This window comes from Leopardus geoffroyi, chromosome D2 (assembly GCF_018350155.1).
Source record: "Leopardus geoffroyi isolate Oge1 chromosome D2, O.geoffroyi_Oge1_pat1.0, whole genome shotgun sequence".
NCBI lineage: Eukaryota > Metazoa > Chordata > Mammalia > Carnivora > Felidae > Leopardus > Leopardus geoffroyi.
In genome coordinates this window covers 13,676,188-13,696,402 of record NC_059334.1, presented here as the reverse complement: position 1 = coordinate 13,696,402, position 20,215 = coordinate 13,676,188, and the positions used below count along the sequence as shown (strand labels likewise).

The 20,215-nt window shown below is 51.8% G+C and overlaps 1 long non-coding RNA gene across 1 annotated transcript; it reads right to left on the bottom strand.

The window, feature by feature from the left end:
- Positions 1-3,591: 3,591 nt before the first annotated feature.
- LOC123576440 lies at positions 3,592-19,946 on the bottom strand. The gene is made up of 2 exons (XR_006701385.1): positions 5,333-19,946; positions 3,592-4,548 (listed from the first exon to the last, which is right to left on the bottom strand). It is a non-coding gene; the product is annotated as an uncharacterized LOC123576440 (long non-coding RNA).
- Positions 19,947-20,215: the final 269 nt, after the last annotated feature.

Sequence of the window (20,215 nt, the reverse complement as noted above, 5' to 3'; positions counted from 1 at the left end):
AAAGACCCCGAGTAGCCAGAGCAATTTTGAAAAAGGAAAGCAAAGCTGGAAGCATCACAATTCCAGGCTTCAAGCTATATTACAAAGCTGTTGCAATCGAAACGGTATGGTACCGACACAAGACACATAGATCAACGGTACAGAATAGAGAACCCAGAAATAAACCCGCAGTTATGTGGCCAGTTAATCTCTGACAAAACAGGAAAGAATATCCAATGGGAAGGAGCCTCTCCATCAAATGGTATCGGGGAACACTGGACAGCTGCGTGCAACAGAATGAAGCTGGACCACTTGCTGACATCATACACACAAAAATAAAAGCAGTAATGTCTCTGACATCAGCCAGAGCAACATTTTTCTAGGCGTGTCTCCTGAGGCAAGGGAAATAAAAGCACAAATAAACTATTGGGACTACATCAAAATGAAAAGCTTCTGCACAGCAAAGGAAGCCATCAACAAAACTAAAAAGCAACCTGCTGAATGAGAGATTTTCAAATGACATAACCGATAAAGGGTTAGTATCCAAAATATATAAAGAACGAATACAATTCAACACTCAGAAAACAAATAATCCAGTTAAATATGGGCAAGAAATGAATGGATATTTGTTCAAACAAGACATCAAGATGGCCAACAGACGTGTGAAAAGATGCTCCACATCACTCATCATCAGGGAAATGCATATCAAAACTACAATGAGATATCAGCTCACACCTATCAGAATGGCTAAAATTAAACACACGCACACACATATACACACACACACACACAACAAGTGTTGGTGAAGATGTGGAGAGCCACTATGGGAAACAGTATGGAGCTTCCTCAAAAAGTTAAAAATGGAATTGCCCTATGAACTAATGAACACATTAGTTCAAAGGGATACAGGCACCCCTAAGCTTATAGCAGCATTATTTACAATAGCCAAGTTACGGAAGGAGCCCAAAGTGTCCTTCAATAGATGAGTGGATAAAGAAGATGTGGCATATATATATATACAATGGAGTTATTTTTCAGCCATAAAGAAGAATGAAATCTTGCCATTTGCAACAACATGGATGGACCTAGAGAACATCACGCTAAGTGAAATAAGTCAGAGAAACACAAATACCATATGATTTCGCTCATATGTGGAATTTAAGAAACAAAACCAGTGAGTAAAGGAAAAAAGAGAAACAAATCAAGAAACAGACTCTTAACTATAGAAAACGAACTGATGGTTACCAGAGTGGGGGGGATGGGGGAAATAGGTGACGGGGATTAAGGAGGGCACTTGTGAGCACAGGGTGATGTGAGGAATTGTGGAATCACCGTATTGCACACCTGAAACTAATGTAACACTATGTTAACTACCCTGGAATTAAAATTTAAAAAGGGGGTCAGACATTTAGATTTGTATGTAGAAGCTCCTGGTTTCAAAAACTGACTGATTTTTAAAAAAAAATCAACATCATGCCAGCTAAACAAAACATAGCTGGTTAGATTCTGCCCAAGTTGCCGGTTTGTGACCTTGAGTGTAGATGGTGAGACTGATTTCAGAAAGAGCTGTGGAGAGCCTGCAGAGTTCATGAGCAAAGCTAAATCCAGTCCCAGCCTCTGCAAACAGAGCCCCCTTCAGCATTAGACCAAACTGCAAGCTTCATCTGGAACTAGAGTTAAATTCGAATTTTAAATAAACAAGGGAATACTTTTTTTTAGCATAAGTATATCTTAAACATTGCGTGGGACATACTCATACTAAAAAGAAAATATTCGTGGTTTATCTGAAACTCAATTCAAATTTAACCGGGCATCTTGCATTTTTGTTTGGTAAACCTAGCCACTCTCCCTGGAGCCCTACACCAGGCCCCAATGGGGTCACAGTCTCCCAGCTACTCCCAGGGGCGGGCTCTACTGTCAAGGACATAGGGACACAGTCCACAGTGCAGATTTCAAAGGAAAAGGAACCAAGGCAAATGTTTGAGCACCTGAACGCCGCGGTCACATATGAGGTGATCTATACATACTCACATACATACTACTTTGATGTCAAAGGATGGATATTCTAGAACTATCTCAGCCCCTCTCCAGTTATGTTCTTGGCCCTTTGTGGTTTCCTCGTCTCTTACATGGAGAACGGAATTCCTATCTCACAGGATTATCACATGGATTAAATGGAAGAAACATAAAAGTGTTATCACACAGCGTCTGACACAAGGCAGATGCACAACAAACGTTTATTGTGTGTTAAGTGAAATTCTTCAACCCCAGAATGACTACATTCCCACCATTCCTGTCACCACACCAAGACCCATCTATGGAGGGTCCCAAGAAGCTGGGACAGGGGCAACACGTGATTCCACCATCATGCACAATGTCTCTGGGAACTGGGTGTCGGCTGGGGTGCCGGGCTCCTGGCGACCTGTCAGGATCACAGTTCAGGGGAACAATGAGAGCCCTGGCTTTCTATACTTTAGGGACTGGAGGCCAAGTGTACAGAATGCTTCTTTTTTTATTGAAATATATTCGACATACAATATTGTGCATGGTTAAGGTGTACAACATGCTGATTTGATATTCCTACATATTGTAATGTGATCGCCATTGTATTTAGCACCTCTATCATGTCACATAATTATGTTTTGGTTTTTTGTGGTAAGAACAATTAAGATATAATCTCTTAGAAAGTCTGATAAATACAATATTGCTGCCTATAGTCACTGTACTGTCTATTAGATACCCAGGACTTATTTATCTGCTAGTAGTAACCTCGCTCCTATTCCCCCGCCTCACCCCAACCCCTGGGAACCAAATTTCACTCTATTTGCAGGAGTTTGGCATTCTTAGATTCCACATATAAGTGATATTATACAGTAGGTGTCTTTCTCTGACTTATCTCACTCCACACAATGTCCTTGAGATCCATCCATGTTGTCTCAAATGGTAAGATTTCCTCCTCTCTCACGGATGAATAATATTTGTGTGTGTGTGTGCGTGTGTGTGTGTGTGTGTGTGTGCGCGCTCTTTATCCACTCATCTGTTGACAGGCACATAGCTTGTTTCCATACCTTGAGTATTGTTAATAATATTACAATCAACATGGGGAGTGTATACACCTGTTCAATATGCTGTTTTCATTTCTTTGGGGTATATACCCAGAGATGGAACTGCTGAATCATTCTGTCTTTGTAATTTATTTTTGAGGAATCTCCACAGTGATTGCACCAATTTACATTCCCACCCACAGTGCCCAAGGGTTCCCTTTTCTCCACATCCTCACCAGTACTTGTCCCTTCTTGTCTTCTTGACGCTAGCCGTCCTAATAGGGGTGAGGTGGTATCTCATTGTGGTTTTGATTTGCTTCTCTGATGAAGAATGATGTTGAGCATCTTTTCATGTACCTGTCGACCATTTGGATGTCTTCTTTGGTAAAACATCTCTTTAGTTCCTCTGCCTATTTTTTAAATCATATCGTTTAGGGGATTTTTTTGTCACTGAGTTGTATGAATTCTTTATAAATTTTGGATATATCAGAGACATGGGTTGCAAACATCGTCTGCCATTCTACAAGTTGTCTTTCCATGTTGTCGATTGTTTCTTTTGCCGTGCAGAAGCTTTTAAGTTTGAGGCAGTCCTACTTGTTGATTTTTGCTTTTTTTTTTTTTTTTTTTTTTTTTTTGCATTTCTGCATATCCAAAAAAGTATTGGCAAGATCAATGTCAAGGAGTTTCTCCCCTATGTTTTCTTCCAGGAATTTTACAGTTTTGGGTCTTCTGATCCATTTCAAGTTAATTTCTGTGTGTAGTGGAAGACGGAAGTCCAATTTCATCTTTCTGCATGTGTTTATCCAGTATTCCCAACACCATCTGTTGAAGACGATCCTTTCCCCATTGGGTGTTCTTGGCTCCCTCATCAAATATTAGTTGACCACATACGTGAGGGTTTACTTCTGAGCTCAGAATCCTTCTTTTTAATTCGTGCTTTGCCACTGTTCCTCAGCACCATGGCATCCGCTGCAGGTAGTGTGGAGACGGTTTCTCATGCACTCAGAGTGTTCTTTGAGGGGCTCAGAGAAACCCAGGAGTAGCTCCAACCACCCTCCCAGCTCTTGAAAGCCACCCTTGAACACAGAACAGCTGGGAAGGCCTTTGAACATTCCAAGGCCAGAGACAGAACTTGGAACTCAAAGCTCTTCATTTTATCTGAGTCCTTCCCCAGAGTGCTTAGTGGGTGACAAAGGATGTCTGTGCATATGACACAGAGGTGTTGCTGCCACATGTTTATACTACACACACACACACACACGCACACACACACACTTAACGATCTCTGAGGGATTTCATTTTAATCTGCTTTGGAACTAAAGTTATGGTATTAGTCTGGCAGGGCTGTGGCTTAGTCCATTCAGGCTGTTATAACAAAAGTACCATAGACTAGGAGGCTTATTAACCACAAACATTTATTTCCCACAGTTCTGGAAGCTGGGAAATCCAAGATCAAGGCACCAGTAGACTCAGCGTCTGGTGAAAGTCTGCCTCCCAGTTCACAGATGGTGCCTTCTTACTCGGTCTTTACAGGGTAAAAAAAAAAAAAAAAAAAAAAAGTGAGAGAGCTCTGTGGGGTCTCTTCTGTAAGGCACTAAACCTATTCATGAGGGCTCCACTCTCTTAACCAGATCACCTCCCCAAAGCCCCACTTTCTACCACCATCCCATTGAGGGTTAGGTTTTTAACGTATGAATTTGAGGGGCCCGGGGCAGGGGAGGGGGGGAACACAAACATGCAGGCAGTCCACAGCACCGGCTGACCTCTAAGACTTCAAATTCCTGTAAAGGGAAGAAGTCTTTTCATTTCATGGTTAAACATAAGGCTTAAATACTTTAATACTCTTTTCCTGTGGAACTCAACTTCATGGTAGCTCTAAGATAAGAATAATTACACTTGGTATCTGTCTCTGTGTTTTGGGACACCTTGATGTAGTCAAGTTCACCACACTCATACCAGGAGGACCCCCACCCCCCCCACCCCCCCCACCAGCCTCCTTGTCCAAAGAAAGGAAATGCCAGAACTCTGAAAACTAGGGTCAAGTCTAGATTTCTAGAAGCCTGACTGGAGGGAAGGGGTGTCTCTGAGACCCCCAGGATCAGCCATACTGACCCCTGCCAAGCATACCCGCCAGGAGGGGGAAGGGCACAGGCGCTCAAAGGGGCATGATGGAAATCAAACTCTCTCTGCAAGGACATCATCGCCCAGGAGATGAGCCATCCCTGCTCTGTGCTGGATGGCCTGATGAACAGAGTGCAGGTAACGGACTTGATTTCCCTCATTGATATTCTTGAGGGGGTGTTACGGACCCATTAAAGACACATCCCGGTGCTTGATGGAAATGAGCAAAGCTACAGAGAACTGGACTTAAGCTGAGGGCTGGTAGGTTTCGGTTTCTTCCTCCTGTTATTTCCTCCCTCTTTCCACAGATGGTTCTTGGGTCTTGAGCACCTCATCCTAGACGCTGGGACCAAAATGACCAAAACAAAGGGGCCACTCTCAGAGCACTCGTTCACTGGGCCACATAGTCCCCCCACATAACCCCACCGCCTGTAATCCTGGGCCAGCTGCCCGCATGCAGAGGGCCTCGAGGAGCCAGTCCTGTACCCCAAGCAACTGGAAAGGAGGATCACATGTCATCCACCAGCTGCCGCTCAGGCAGACGGACGAGATGCCTTCCCAGAACTCGGGAAGTCCTCTGATTCGTTAAAGTGAGTAGAACCACAGGTCCTTGAGGTGGACGTGTTCTAGAAGTCGGTGAGGCCAGCAAACTGAGGACACCAGCTGGGAGCCAGGCCTCCCCACTCTGCCTCGGAGCAGACCAGCATCCCAGGCCCTCTATCGAAACAAAGTCGATTTTCCCTGCCTAGCAATTTAATTTATGAGGTTTGTTTTTTTTTTTTTAATGTGAATGAGGTGGAGCTGAATGCACACTGAAATGTGCAAATTGCTACAAGAGCTGAGAAACACTAATCTCCCTCCAGCATCTCCAGCGCCATTCTCCTAAAACTACCTGCTTCCAGCGAGGTTCCCTGGGTTCATTACTGCCGCCGGGGGAAACCGCACTGATTTACATCCACTTTCATCGGCTGCAACCAGCCACTGTCAGCCCTGCAGGAACAGGCTTGGGTTAACCTGTTGGCCCCTCTGCAGACAGATGAGAGGGGCGAGGCTTTGCCCCCACGGGCACCGCCTCCCGCCATGCCTCACACACAGCGACTCAGCCACAGCGATCGGGTTACCTGTCACCTGTACTTCACACATCTGATACTCTTCCCACCTGCTCCTCGCAGCAGCACTGTGAGGCCCCAGGCTCAAGGCCTGCTCTTTAATTTGGCCTGTTTGAAAAGTTCCATCCGTACCCGGTGAGCTCATCAGCTACCATCAAAACTACCTTTCTTCCCCTCTGAGTACCGGGCTTTTTATAACGGCTGGCTCCAAAGGTAATTTCAAAATCCGGCCGGCTCGTGCAGAAGCCAGCGCAGCCTGTGAGACCGGAGGCCAGGCCCACATGTGAAGGCAGGGTGAGTTACAAAGCAGAATCCCCTCCTTTTAGGGAAAGCAGAGCGAAGGACTGCTCCGTAGGACTGGCCCCTGGGGCTCTGAAGACCTGAGTCTTGGTTCTCATATTGCACCGGGTTTGAGAGAGTCGGTTGGCTGTTGGACCCCCTGCGTGCGGAACGGGGCACCTCCTAGGTCTCAGAAAAGGAAGTCTGTAATCCATACATTGATATGCAAATGTGTGTTTACCCAGGTGAGGTGCGTTGTGGGAGACGCACCTGGGATAGGTTCCCATTCTTCACTTGATCTTGATTCCAGTATTCCTAATTCACTGGGCTACCCAAAACATGGCTTCAAAAGAAAGTTCTGTTTGCACCGCACAGCTGGTCTACAAAAATCTTGCACAGGGCCACGTTTTAACCAAATAACTAATATCATTATGTTTGCATCAGCCTGTGCGGTCATTAGGTGTTTTAGATCATAATAAGGGCACATCTAGATAGCACTTGTCCTGGAAAATCCTCAGTGGGGCTGAGTGTATTTATAAGTATAATAAGTATTTTATTACTCGCTGATGACAGGCCAGATGCTACTGCATTTTCTCTATGAAAGTTGCTGAGCAAGTCTGTATGGATAACCGTGCTGAGGGCCCAGGGATTTGTTCTTTCAGAGCACTTAGCTCCCTCCCTGTGGTTGGCTGTCACAAGCCCTCGAAGGTGGGGTCTATGCCTCAGTTAGGTTTATATACCTGGGGGTGGGGAGGGGGTCTGGCTCGGTAGTGCTCAGTAACGGCTGGGGCAGGGGTGAGTGAGTAAAGGTGTTTGTGGATGGGCAAAAGAACAAAGTCTAGCCTGTAGATCGAGCTGGGTCAGGGAGAAAGGCTGCGGCCACGGGTGAACCCCACGAGGTGAGCAGAGTCAGCGGAAGGTGACGGCGGCCTGGTGAGCCATCTGAACATGCAGAATGGAGTCAAGTATCTGCAGAGGCATTTGGCACCGCACGCGGCATATTTTATGACCAGTTTATGGGGATCTTCCTGGGAAAAAAAAAAAAAGGTTGAGGACTCAGGAAGTGTAAGCAATGAGTCACCTGGTTAGCTAATCGCAGGAGTTACACACACTGGCTTCAGGATAAAGTCCATTCAGGTGTTGTTCGGCGCCCCCACAGCCACCGCAGAGGCCGAGCCCCTCACCGATGTGCACTTCCTTCCAATGCTGCCCTGGTTCCGATCGGGGCCACACACATTCTCAGGTTGCTGATACATCACCTGCCGGCCTGTGCCGAGGCTCACAGTGTGTCCAGTGCCCAGGCTTCACGGGGTGTGTGACGGCCGCCCGCACTTGGAGAAGCACAGGACGGAGACCCGCCTGCTCTATGGTGGCCCCACCCATCCCCCAGCTCCCAGTACCACCCACTCCCACCCAGGAGTTGCTGACAAATGCCCTGAGCCAAAATGGAGTCCCCTTTGTGGCCTCATCTTTGTGGCTCCATCACATACCCAATCTTAGACATCCCCAAAGGAGTGCTGTCACCTTCCTCGGCTATCGCCCCGGTAAACAAACACAACTGCCACCGCCCTTACCCACTGCAGACTGAAACCGCATCCGGGACTCCACGGCTGCCCTTTTGCCCCTACAAACAGCTCTGCGCACGCGCGGAGGCCTACGTCACTCTCACGCATCACCCACAGAGAGGACAGGCGCTCACCGTCGTGGAGACCCCCAGTGCCCCCAATGTTCACTTAGGGCTCTCGGCTGCATCATCCTATCGGATCCTTGCTTCCTTCCCAAAGCCCAGGGAGGCTCAGGGTCAGTAAATGACTGAGCCAAATCAAGCTCAGCTCTTCTGTCCGAAGAAAGGACATTCAAGAGCGGTCAACCACCCTGGGAAAGGGGAGAAAAGATCTGTGTGTCTCTTGGGTCCCTGTCAGGTTTTTCTCTTTGACCATTATTAGCTGTGAAGAGGCCTGTGGACCACAACCAAGGACTTATGCTTCTTTGAACCTCCCTAGGATAATTTGAGGTCTCAACTCAACACATTTATCGAGAGGCTACTATTTGCTATACACCGTGCTAGAAAGTGGGTGGGACAAAAGCACTTCCTGCCTGAGGAAGCGGAGAGCAGCCAAAGAGCAGTCATGACAACAGAGTAATGGGGGAAGTGACAGAGGTCTGCATGCACTTTAGCAGAGCCCCACTGATTGTGTCTCAAGGAAGAATCTGTCTTGGGAGAAAGCTGTGGTGACATTGAGGGTTTTGCAGGATGAATACGAGCTTGTCAGATGAGAAGTCAGGAGGTGTCCCTGGCAAAGGGACCCTTACCTATCAAGGCCGCAGGCATGACCAGCATGCAAATGCCAGGGGACAGAAGTTGCTCAGTTCTTCTAGATCTCAAGTGGCAAGAAATGGGGCCCAGGCGACGGAACCAACTTTGCATGCCCCGACAGGAGTTTGGGCGTGATTCCCACCGAATCAGGAGTCACAGAGGCATTTCTACAGAGGAGCGTGTGGTCAGAGTCCCACTTCCGTTGATCTGGAGAAAGTGTCAAGGGAGAAGAGACGCAAGCAAGGAGACTAATAGATCAGCCACTGCGTGGTCCAGGCAGGAGAGCTGTGGGCCTGGACAGGGGTGGCCGAGCCGGCGAGGGGCACTGCTGACTCAAGAGACAGGTGAACTCCGCCTAGTCGGCCTAGAACCTGGAGGTGAGGCAGAGTCCAGAAAGAGACCAGGTTTCCTGTCGCGGGCCTCTGGACGGGCTGTAGCACCCCCGCCTGACATGGGAAATCCTGGAAGATGCACGCACTTAAGAGAGGAAGATGGTGAGTTCATTCCTCGCTTTCTTGCATCTGAGGTATCTGTGGGACAATCCTGTGGAGGTGTCCATCGTGCACCTGGAAACGTGAGCATGGAAATGGATGTCCAGTAAGAAGAGGGCCAGACGAGCAGGAGTGCAGATCAGTCCCGCGTTAGCACAGTTAGCTGCGCAGGGACGGAAGAACAGGGTCCTGCAGGGTCACCGAGTACATTCCCTCAGGATGTGAGACAGCCTGGGGAGTGAAGGGCGGGTGCTCCTCAGGTGTGGGGAGGCCAGCCTTGAGGACCGGCTGGCCCTGCAGAGGAAAAGGCAACTCGTTCTCAGTCCTGGAGAGAACCGGACACAGATGCTCGTGGGCAGCGGTAATGCGCTAAGTTGGGACAAAGGGGGACAAGAAGTGGACAACTAGGTTTTGTTCTCCTTTATGGAAAATGGTTACCTAGGTAACTAAGTGATATTTTTATTTATTTATTTATGTTTTATTTATTTGAGAGAGACAGAAACAGAGCGAGTGGGGAGGGCCAGAGAGAGAGAGAATCCCTAGCAGGCTCCACACTGTCCGCGCAGAGCCCGACGTGGGGCTCAAACTCACTAAACCATGAGCTTGTGACCTGAGCCAAAATCAAGAGTCGGGCGCTTGACTGACTGAGCCACCCAGGGGCCCCTAGGGTGATATTTTTTAAATGACCAGGTAAGAGGATCTTTAGAAAGATAAACTCCTTCTGAATGCAACATGGTCAACTCTCTCCGTATGATATGTACATGGATTGATTGTATACCCACTACCTGAGGAAAAAGTCCTCGGGTCTTGGCAACACTGAATTATTTCACTAAGATTTATCAAAACCATAAAAACAACAGGTTTCAGCAAGATAAAACCACTGAACATCAAACACCACGTAGACTCTGGCCAACCCTACTTGGAATCGTTGAAATCTATGAACACGTAACATAAATTACCGCTCAGCTGAGAAAAAGGCTTCCCACCTTGGTATCTGTTCCTATAAACACCACCAAACTCGACAACCAAACACAAACTTTAACCTCCCTAAGGAAAAGCGTTTCCCACCACGCGGAGCCAAGTGAAACGCCTTTGGAGACAGAAGTTTGAGGGCATTCTGAAGACTTTGATGTGCCGAGAAATGTCAAGCTTGAAAGAACAAGAGGCGAGAAGAAATAAACATTTCAAGTATTTTAAAGAATCAAGACATGTATAAAACTGCTCATTTGATCAAGGGGAGATTTACAAAAGCCTGGGTATGTGGGTTGAGTCCCAAATGGCCAGCCCACAGCCACTAGCTGAGGAGTCCCACAGAAGGTGCAGGGTGTGTGAGGGGGTGTTGGGTCCACATTGTGGGCCCCATCCATCGAACGCCCCCCGCCTCGGCAGAGCACGGTGCAGGCACTCTATGGACATGGGCTCCACTGCCCAGCCTCACCTTCCAGGACAAATGACAAGGTAACGACAGCACCAGCCACACGGGAGCGCTGTGGGGGTTGATTACCTGGCCCAAGTAATACCAGTATTTGGTCCGCAGTGTTGCAAGGCAGGCCCTCCCACTCCTGAAAAGGGTAGGCCACGCCTCCCACCAGCAGCCACTGGGACAAGAGACAAGACTCAGGGGTGGGGGGGGAAGCTTGTCACCTGGCACCACTCGAATCCCCCAGAGCTGACCCTGGCCTCCCAGAAGTCCCACCACCGTGGCCCCGGAAGCGGTGCTTCCCCAGAATCTTGCTTTCTTCCTATGCCCGAACAGTTTTTCTGATGGAGTCGGGGTCTCCGGGCAGGGTTCGACTCTGGGCTCCAGAAGTCTGCTGCTCAACTGCCGCGTCCTCTTAGCAGGATCACTGGGAGCAGGGGAGAGGAAAGAAAGAAGGTTCAAGGGCATGTGGCTGACTCCTGCGAAGGAGGAAGCCATGGAGACCACACCAGGCTGGGAGCCAAAAGGCTTGGTGCGCTGTGGGCACCGGAGGAGCAGATGACAGAAGCTCTCGGGGCAGGAGCTTAAGGACTTGAGTGTCCAAACGAGACACAGTCCCCTCTTCCCAGCCCAATTATTTTCCTCTCCGAAGGGTTCTTTGTACGTCTTTAATCCAGGGGAAGGTTTTGGACAAAAGAGAGGCTGTTCCATCCCAAAAGCGAGTACTTGTCGGAACAAGTCACTTGCCAGAACGTTGATGGGGAAGGGCAAGGAGCCACGGAACGACTCACCCTGCGGTCCTCAGGCAATGGCAGGGCACCAGAGCGCCTCCCCGCTCTGAATCAGAAGAAGGGCATTCTTCTATTACCAGCAACTCTGCCAGCACCAAAACAGGCCGTGCCTTTCTCTTTCCCACGTTCCTGGGTCAAGAAGCAGGTGTGGTCTATTGCAGCAGGTTTACATCAACGAAAAACACATTCCTGGGCTCCTCGATCCCATTGACACGTGCAGTTTCTGAGGCTGAATGATGCCTGACCTCCCGGTCCATCGCTGTTTACTCATCCGCACAACCCACTCATCCATCGGATAATGACTGAGCGACTTGGGACGCCCCTCCCGCTCAGCCCAGGAGGAGCCCACGGGGGTCCGGGAGCTCGCAAGTGGTGCCATGCTGGCAGTGGCACCTGGGAGCATCTGGGAGGGCCCTTGTAGAGCATCCGCCTGTATAAACCTGCCCCTCCTGGGGGCATCTGGGTGGCTCAGTCAGTAAAGCGTCCAACTTTGGCCGAGGTCATGATTTCGCCGTTCCCGAGTTCAAGCCCCGTGTCGGGCTCTGTGCGGACAGCTCAGAGCCTGGAGCCTGTTTCAGACTCTGTGTCTCCCTCTCTCTCTGCTCCTCCCGCACTCATGTTCTATCTCTCTCTCTCAAAAATAAATAAACATTAAGCCTGTCCCTCCTGGTGCCCACATCCATGTCAGCTACTTGGTTGCATTCATTCGTTCATTCATTCATTTCTTCCTTCCAAGGACAGATACTGTGTGTCCCTAGCACCCAGCTCCCTGCCAGGTGTTGAGGGTATGATGGTGAGCTAAACTAGGCATGCTCCCATCCCTCAAGGAGCTTACGTTTAACTGACAGGGAGAATCAGAAGGAACAAACAAACAAATATGTAGTTTCTGGTAGTGGTAAGTGCCCAGGGGAACATCAAGATTGGCAGGGGCCAGGGGCGCCTGGGTGGCTCAGTTGGTTAAGCGCCTGACTCTTGACTTTGGCTCAGGTCATGATCTCGCGGTCTGTGAGTTCGAGCCCCGCGTCGGGCTCCTTGCTGACAGCTCAGAGCCTGGAGCCTGCTTCGGATTCTGTGTCTCCCTCTCTCTCTGCCCCTCCCCATGCACACGCTGTCTCTCTCTCTTTCTCAGAAATAAATAAGCATTAAAAAAAAAAAAAAAAAAAAAAGCGTGGCAGGGGCCTGCTAACACATATCAGGAAGACTTCTCTCAGGGAGGGACACCTGAGCTGAGGCCTGGGTCATGAACCACAAGGACATCTCAGTGCTGTTCCCCTGAGCAAGAAAGCCCAAAAGGAAGCTGTGATGGAGGCCGATGTTACCAATGTGAGAAGGAAGGCCCAGTGAGACAAGGCACCGTCTTAGCCATCAACCCGGGGCGTGCACTGTTCAGAGCACGGGCGACAACGTCCAGGCCTCCACCCCAGGGCCTGGCCCCCCACCCGTGAGGGCTTCCTCCTCTGGGACACGGCGCTTTGATGGACAGCAGTGTAGGTGGACAGTTCTGGGCTCCTTCAGAAAAAGCAAGCAAGCACCGCCTGCTAAATTAGGAAGAGAGATCGTCTCTATGAGGACACTCTGGTAGCTCAGTGAGCATGATTTCCTCAGGCGACACCAGAGGGACGGCAGCTGCTGACCCTCCGGTGACGCCTGTCATGTCTCAAAGCTCAGCCAGCGACGGCAGTCACCAGCTCTTGCCGATGCCTCCTGTGTCCTGGCATCCTAACCCCAGCTTGGGGATGCAACCTCCACATTGCATCAGGTTCCTTTCTCAAAAGAGGGGCTGAGTCAGCTCTGACCAAAGTCTCCAGGGCTCTGGACTCCCGGGCCTGGCTAGGCACTTGCTCACTTCCAGAAGCTCCCCTTCTCCCTGCCACACGGGAAAGGTGCCAGGCCACACCGCAGGCTTGGCTCCGGAGCAGCGCGCCTCCCTGCTGAATGTCGCTGCTCCGTGCGCTTCCCGAGGTGACAAATGACCTTGAATCACATTGGTGAAGGAATGGCTGTCAGCCTTCTCATCCACTGGTCACGTTGCGACACAGCCCTCGGTGAGCAGAACCAGTTCCCGAGAGCGAGCTCGGGGAGTTCCAAGCACCTCCCGGGCCGGGCTCGCAGAACTCACAGTGACATCGGCCCACACAGGCCCACAACCACCCTGGCCCACTGCCACCAAAGGTGGGACGACGGGGACTTGGGAAAGTGGGAGAGGTCTGAGGACCAGGACTAATCCCCAGCTCTCCCTTTGCTGAGTGACTTTGGACGAAGGACTTGACTTCTCTGAGCTGCTGCGTCTGCACTGATGAAATGCCAGTACTGTTGCAGGTTGTGGCCAGAATCAAATGAGAAAATGGCCATGAGGGCACTTGGTGTGCTTTAAAGCACCACGTCAGTGACAGCGGTCTGTCCACTGAAAAGTCGATCATAATGAGTGAGCTTCTGAGTCTTTACCCAAGGAGTTCTTGGGGTATGAGAACGGGTATCTCTGAATCTATTCCTGGGACACGGGAAGACAACCTCATAATACGATGTTCTCGGTACATCAGAAACTTCCTGTGTGAAATCCATGATGAGAACCCCCTGCCACAGCAAAAAGCTTTACGATGAGACGCCAGGAAATTCCCACAGACGTAAATATTATAATACATCCTTAGCTCCAAAATAATTCCTCGGAGGGACGCATGGCTGGCTCAGTCAGTGGAGCCTGTGACTCTGGATCTCCGGTTGTGAGTTCGGGCCCCACGTTGGGTGTAGGGCTTACTTAAAAATAGTAATGATAATGATTATGATAATAATAATAATTCCTTGGAGACCCAGAATCGGAATTTCCATTGCACTAATGGCTCTGAGTTGACCCGGCAGTAGGTGGGTCCAGTAGGGGGCTTGAGCTGTTTTCTCTGATGCGATCTTTTTTGTAGCTTTCAATGTATACTATGGGGTAAGAACTAGCATGTTCTTCAAAGCTCCATGCCAAGTCAGTGGCCACAAAGAATCCTAGCCCTCCTGCTTAGTGGACTCCTCTCTGGTCAGTGAACACATGGGCCCATCCTCCTCAAATGCCCCTTCTCGGAAGAAATTGCTAATCACTTTGCCATTCTATTTGATCAGTCAAAAGACAGGCAAGACTTAGGTGCTTCCTTACCCACAGGTAACAGATCAGCCAAAGTAGGGTGCCAAAGAGTAAATGTCCAAGGATTTGGCCATGGAAGGAAGGGGCTGGATGGGAAGGGACAAGCAAGTTGAGTCCACGGAAGGCTGTTCACCGCATCACATACAGAAGTTCCCCAACTTATCTGCGGTTTCGCTCCCTGCGGTCAACTGTGGTCGGGAAGGTGATCCTCCCGGGGTATAGCCAGGTCACAATGCCCACATCATTCACCCCGCTTCATCTTATCACGTGGACATGTGATCATCCCCCGTCATCACAAGAGGAGGGAGGAGTGCGGGACAGTAAGCTGTTTTGAGAGAGAGACCACTTTCACATAACTTTTACTACAGTATATTGTTATAACTGTTCTCTTTGATTATTAGCTATTGTTGTCACTCTCTTAATGCGCCTCATTTGTAAATTAAACATATCATACATATGTATAGGAAAAACATGGCACACATATAGGGTTTGGTACTGTCTGCAGTTTCAGGCACCCACCAAGAAGGGGGTCTGACTGTAGAGCAACCCCAGGCTGGTCTGCTCCCCACGTCATAAACCCACAGTGACAGAGCCCCGCTGCAGCTTGGAGATCAGGAGCCTGATCCTCCTTGAAAAAGACTGGGTTTGAGCACTGGAAGGGTCAGGTGAATTCAGAACTCCTGCTGTACGACCCACCCTCCTTCTCCATGGTCTGAGAGGAAGCGCTCAAGAAACACAGATGCCCAAGCCCCAGAAGTAGCCACCTGGAAGCAGGCATCTCCAACTCCCCATGTCCAAGACCATCCTTTGTGTCTCCCGTCCATGCGTCTTCCTCAGTCTCCCCGCCTTAGTCCATGGCCCTGTCCTCCAGCTCAAGCAAACGCCTAGAAATCATCCTTCACGCCCCACATCGAGTCCCTCACAAAAGGGTGTCCGTGCTACCTCCCCAGGAGGTCCTGACTCCTGCACCACCCCCTTGCATCCAGAATCACACCTGGTCCCCTGGCCCGTGACCAGGTCCCTGCACACCCCCTCTTCCCATCATCCAGGAGAAGCGTCCTTCTCCTTCACCTTGGGACAGGCCACCCTCACCGTCCTCTCGGGGCCCCTGCACAGCTGTCCCTCCCTCTGGAATGCCGGCCCCGGGTCTGACTCCTTCTCCTCATTTGGGATTAGCCCATGGAGACTCCTTCTCTGATTCCTCTCTAAAGCTGCCCCTCTCCCCCACCCTCCCCTCCAGCCAATCTCTGTCCGTCACAGTATCTGCACTTTCCTCATAGCACCTGGCACCCTCCGAAATTACTTCTTCTTAATGTTATGTGTCGGTGATCTGTCTCCTACAAGCTCCTCAGGCCAAAGGCCACGTGTCCCCACTCGCCACGTACCCCTGGTGCCTGGAACAATCCCTGGGGCGGCACAGGGGTCTGCGGACCACCTCCGAGAGTCCCGCAACTTTAAGCCAAAGGACGCCTCCCGGGTCACCGGTGTCAACACCTCAGACCAAGGACAGTAACTGAGCTCCTGGCGGCCCCTCAGTGCTGTGGGAGAAGGCTGACCCTCCCCCACTTCTAGCCTCCTTCTCCAAAGGGCCTCCCCACGCTGCCCAGGACCCCCTGCCCCAGGAGTTAGGGACAGGGCACCCACCGGCCCTCCGTGCCCCAGAGCCCCGGGCGAGAGAGCACCCTCTTTCCGTTCCTGGCCTCGCCACCTGGCTGGGCAAGCTTTTCAATCTCCCCATCCGTAAGACAGGGACAGAGAATGCTTTGTCACCCCACCTACTTCTCACGGGTGTTATGAAACAACTGTTTGCTCGGAAAACACTTTGAGCAACTTGGGTAAAGGTGCCTGTGGCTCAGATGACTCCTGCTGCACTCGATCCAGGCGGGGGGGGGGGGGGGGGGGGGGGGGAGGGCGGGCTGTGCCAACCAGGCATCCGGTCACCACCTTGGCTGCCCGAGGGACGGGAGGGACAGGAGGCAGGAGGCGCGGCAGCCTCTCCTGTGTCACCGAGCCTGTTGGCCGTGCTGTGGTCCCAGAATATGCCCAGGAGGGTGGGTGTGTGTGTGTGTGTGTGTGTGTGTGTGTGTGTGTGTGCGTGCGCATTCCTCGGCCTGTCTGACCCACTGATTTCAGCAGAATATGAGCTCTCCATGGGCCTGGACGGAGGCCATCGGACGCCCAGCCCGCCTGCTTGTCAGGAAGGCGAGCTGAGGGTTACCTGGGGATAACCTGTCTGAGCTCAGGCCGCAGGGGCGGGGACGGCCGCCCCGGTGCCAGCCTCGCAGGCAGGGAGCCGGGAACAAAGGAACGCTGTCTTGACTCCTCGCCTGGCCAGAGCCGATCTTAACCTGCAGGTGCTCAGGTGCCCCTCACCGGCGGCAGCCGGCAGTGGCCACCACGTTGCCATGACAACCGTACCTGGCTACCCTCCCTCTGCTCCTGGGAGGGGCCAGGGAGGGGGGGGGACCGCCCCAGCAGTGACCAGGCACATCCGGGGGCCTCCCAGGGCAGCTCGAGGCTGAGCAGGGGGCAAAACCCCGGCCTGGGCGGTGCGAGGGGACAACGGTCCCGTCTGCCGTTCAGTCAACAGCGAGTCTCCGCTTCTGGCCGGACGCAGGGCTCGGAGCCCCGACAGGCCTCGCTCCCTGCAGCCCCCTCCCACGGGCTGCTGCTCCCCTAGAGCGGGTGGCAAGGCGCTCAGCAGACAGAGAACAACAGACAGCATGTACATTTAATTATAACTCTCCCGGATAGGAAGGGCTGGCTATATACAGTGCGTCTGCCTGTTACTAATTATATTTATTTTCAAACGAAGAAGGGGGGGGGGAATCTTCTGAAGATGAGTCAGAAAAAAAAAAAAAAAGCCCTTCATTGTTATGAAAGCGGAGGAACGTCTCCTGAGGGTGTCTGTAACGCATCGCTGTCACGGCCTGACAATGGAAAAGCTGAGCGCAGAGCCAAGCCAGCCGGTAAACACCTCGTGGCAGCTTTCCTGGCCAGGGCCCTGCGAGCCGGTACCTGCGCCACATGCCCGAGCACGATCAATATGAACGGCCTTCTCCCTCCCGGACGGAGCCGCCGCTTAGAGCCTGGCTGAGCATCCTATTCCTGCAAAGACGGGGCCGTGCGGCATCTGCTGTCACCTTAATTGGGAGGCAGCGTTCCAGTTGAAACACAGCAAAGGTTTCTCCCTCATCAAAGGAAAAGCGTCCTGACCAGATGGCTGAAATGAAAAGGCTTCGTCTTCAGCCTCCACGCAGCCAACGGTGTTATTAATAACAGCACCAAGAATGCCACAAACCAAACGAGAGCACCTAGAAACCCAAAATAGTCACCCGCATGCAGGGCAGAAGTCGCCGGCACTTGGGGGGCGGGCGGACGAATCTCTGGTTTCAGGGGGAGACGCGGCCGCACACACGGGGGACTCGCGTCGTGTCTGTGTCCGCCGTCTGCGCGTGTCAGGTGCACATGGCTGCTTTGGGGGGGCCCGTTCGTCGGGCCCGCTCTGCCTGCCGGCCCCCTCTTCCTTTGAGACCACACGGCTGCCCTGCCCCCTCCGCACAGATACACCCATGGGGTGATGGCCACTGGGAGCTTCAGGGGACGCATGCGCCCCAGGGAGCCACCCAAAGACACAGTGTTCGCAACGGGGTTTCCAATGATTTTTTAAATAGCCACACTTGTTTTGTTTGCTTTCTTCCAGGAAGGCTGCACTGTTCTGGAAAAGGAGGGGGAGGCAAGAAAAATGTGAGTTCATTTCCTGAGTCTTTTAAATCTTTCTCCGTAGACGGAGCACCGAGGAGCCGTGGCCGGAGGGCAGAGCAGCCTCAGGCACGCAGCACACATGGAAGGAGGTTCGGAACTTGTCCCCGCCATTTTCCAGGCGGTCTTTCCAGGCCATTGCAGGACGCTGGATTTAGCGGTGAGACCGCACTGAAGGATCCGGATGCACGTGGGCTCTCCACCTCCCTCCCAAGAAAATGGTTTGAAGGCCAGTTGCTTTCACAATGGGTTTTTCCCATTTGCCCAGGCAAGGCTGGACTGTGAAATCAGTTCATCCGAAAGAGAGGGCAGAAAACGGATCCGATGCCGGATTACCGGGGACACGGGAGAGCTTGGAAGGAGCCAACGCTTGTCAGAGTGTCTTTCCACACACATTATTTTACCCACTTCTCAGAGCAACCCCGTGAAGCCCGTTCCACAGGCGAGGCTCTGGGGGTGAAGCAGCAAATCCAAGGGCACCTCACCTCCCCTGCAGACAAATCATCTTTCCTGTCGTGAGCTACCTCGCCGATCTGTCCCTCCCCTTCGTTGCTGCAGTCAGCATCTTACGCCAAAGTTCTTCGTGGGATGGGCTGGCCCACATCCATCTGCCCGTCTCCCCAGCCAGGATGAAGACACCATGAAGATGGGGACTTCCCTTGCTCACAGATGTGTGTGGTGGCCCGTCACGACCTTGAGCACAGTAGCTCTGTAGTATGTATCTGTCCTACGAAGGAAGGACTGAATGAACGAAAGAGTCCCGCCCCCGAAGGAGGAAAGGGGGTCCAAATGAGAAGCATGGCCATCTCTGGCGGGCCAGCTGAGATGCTACAAGGGTCATTCTGAAGCCAGTGGCACAGGATGCCCCAAGCTGAACAAACCATGACCTGGAGGGCCCAGCTGTCAGGCAGTGGAGTGGCCTTTGCACCTGGCATCCGGGCACCGCGGGCCCATGCACAGCACATGCGGCCAGAGCACCCTTTAGACAGATGCACCCTCAGGAACCGAGAGAGCCCTGCTTTTCCCTGGAAGTGGCCTGGCAAGTCAGGGGCAGGGTCTGGCATCAGACCTGTCAGTCCTTCACAGAAATTCCGAGCGGCCCATGGATTAAAGCGAGGACCAACTTTTGGAACAACGGTCCCCGTCCTGGTTTTGCCTCACAGAGGTGATGCCTGGCCTCACAGTTCGGGAGCCTGGCCCCTGAGTAAGTCTCCCTAATCCTCACTGTGTCTTCCCCCTGCTCTCCTCTGAGACCCCAAGGTGGCTTCAGTGGACGGTCAGACAGAGGAAAGGGCAGCAGACGGAAGGCCGCACAGAAGACAGGCCTGGAAAGAGGAGGCTCCCCCACCCCCGGCCGTCGTGCCTCCCTGCAGGCTGATTTTGCTCTGACAGCCTTGCGGGTGTTTGTCTTTGATCTTGGTTGTCAGCACCAGCATGTGTAAGTGCTGACTGTTCCTGGCCTCGCCTTCAACACCACAACTGCTGGGGACACCCAGGGCCCTGCCCTCAGAAGGTGCCCAGTCCCAAACGACGCCAGGCAGCAAACCAAGCCCCCCACCCTCCGCCCCCAGAGCCCAGAGGCACGAGCCAGGCTGCCTGCCACTCAGGGTCCGCTGCTCCTCTGGGCAGATGTGAAGAAGCTAGGCGCTCCCAGCCTCAAAGGGCCAATTCCTCCCTTTTGGACTCTTAGTTTCTGGTTCTGCTGGGTCACGGTTTATGAGGAAGTAGATCCCGTCATCTCTAGGACAGCAAATGGGGGACTCGTAACAAATCACCCG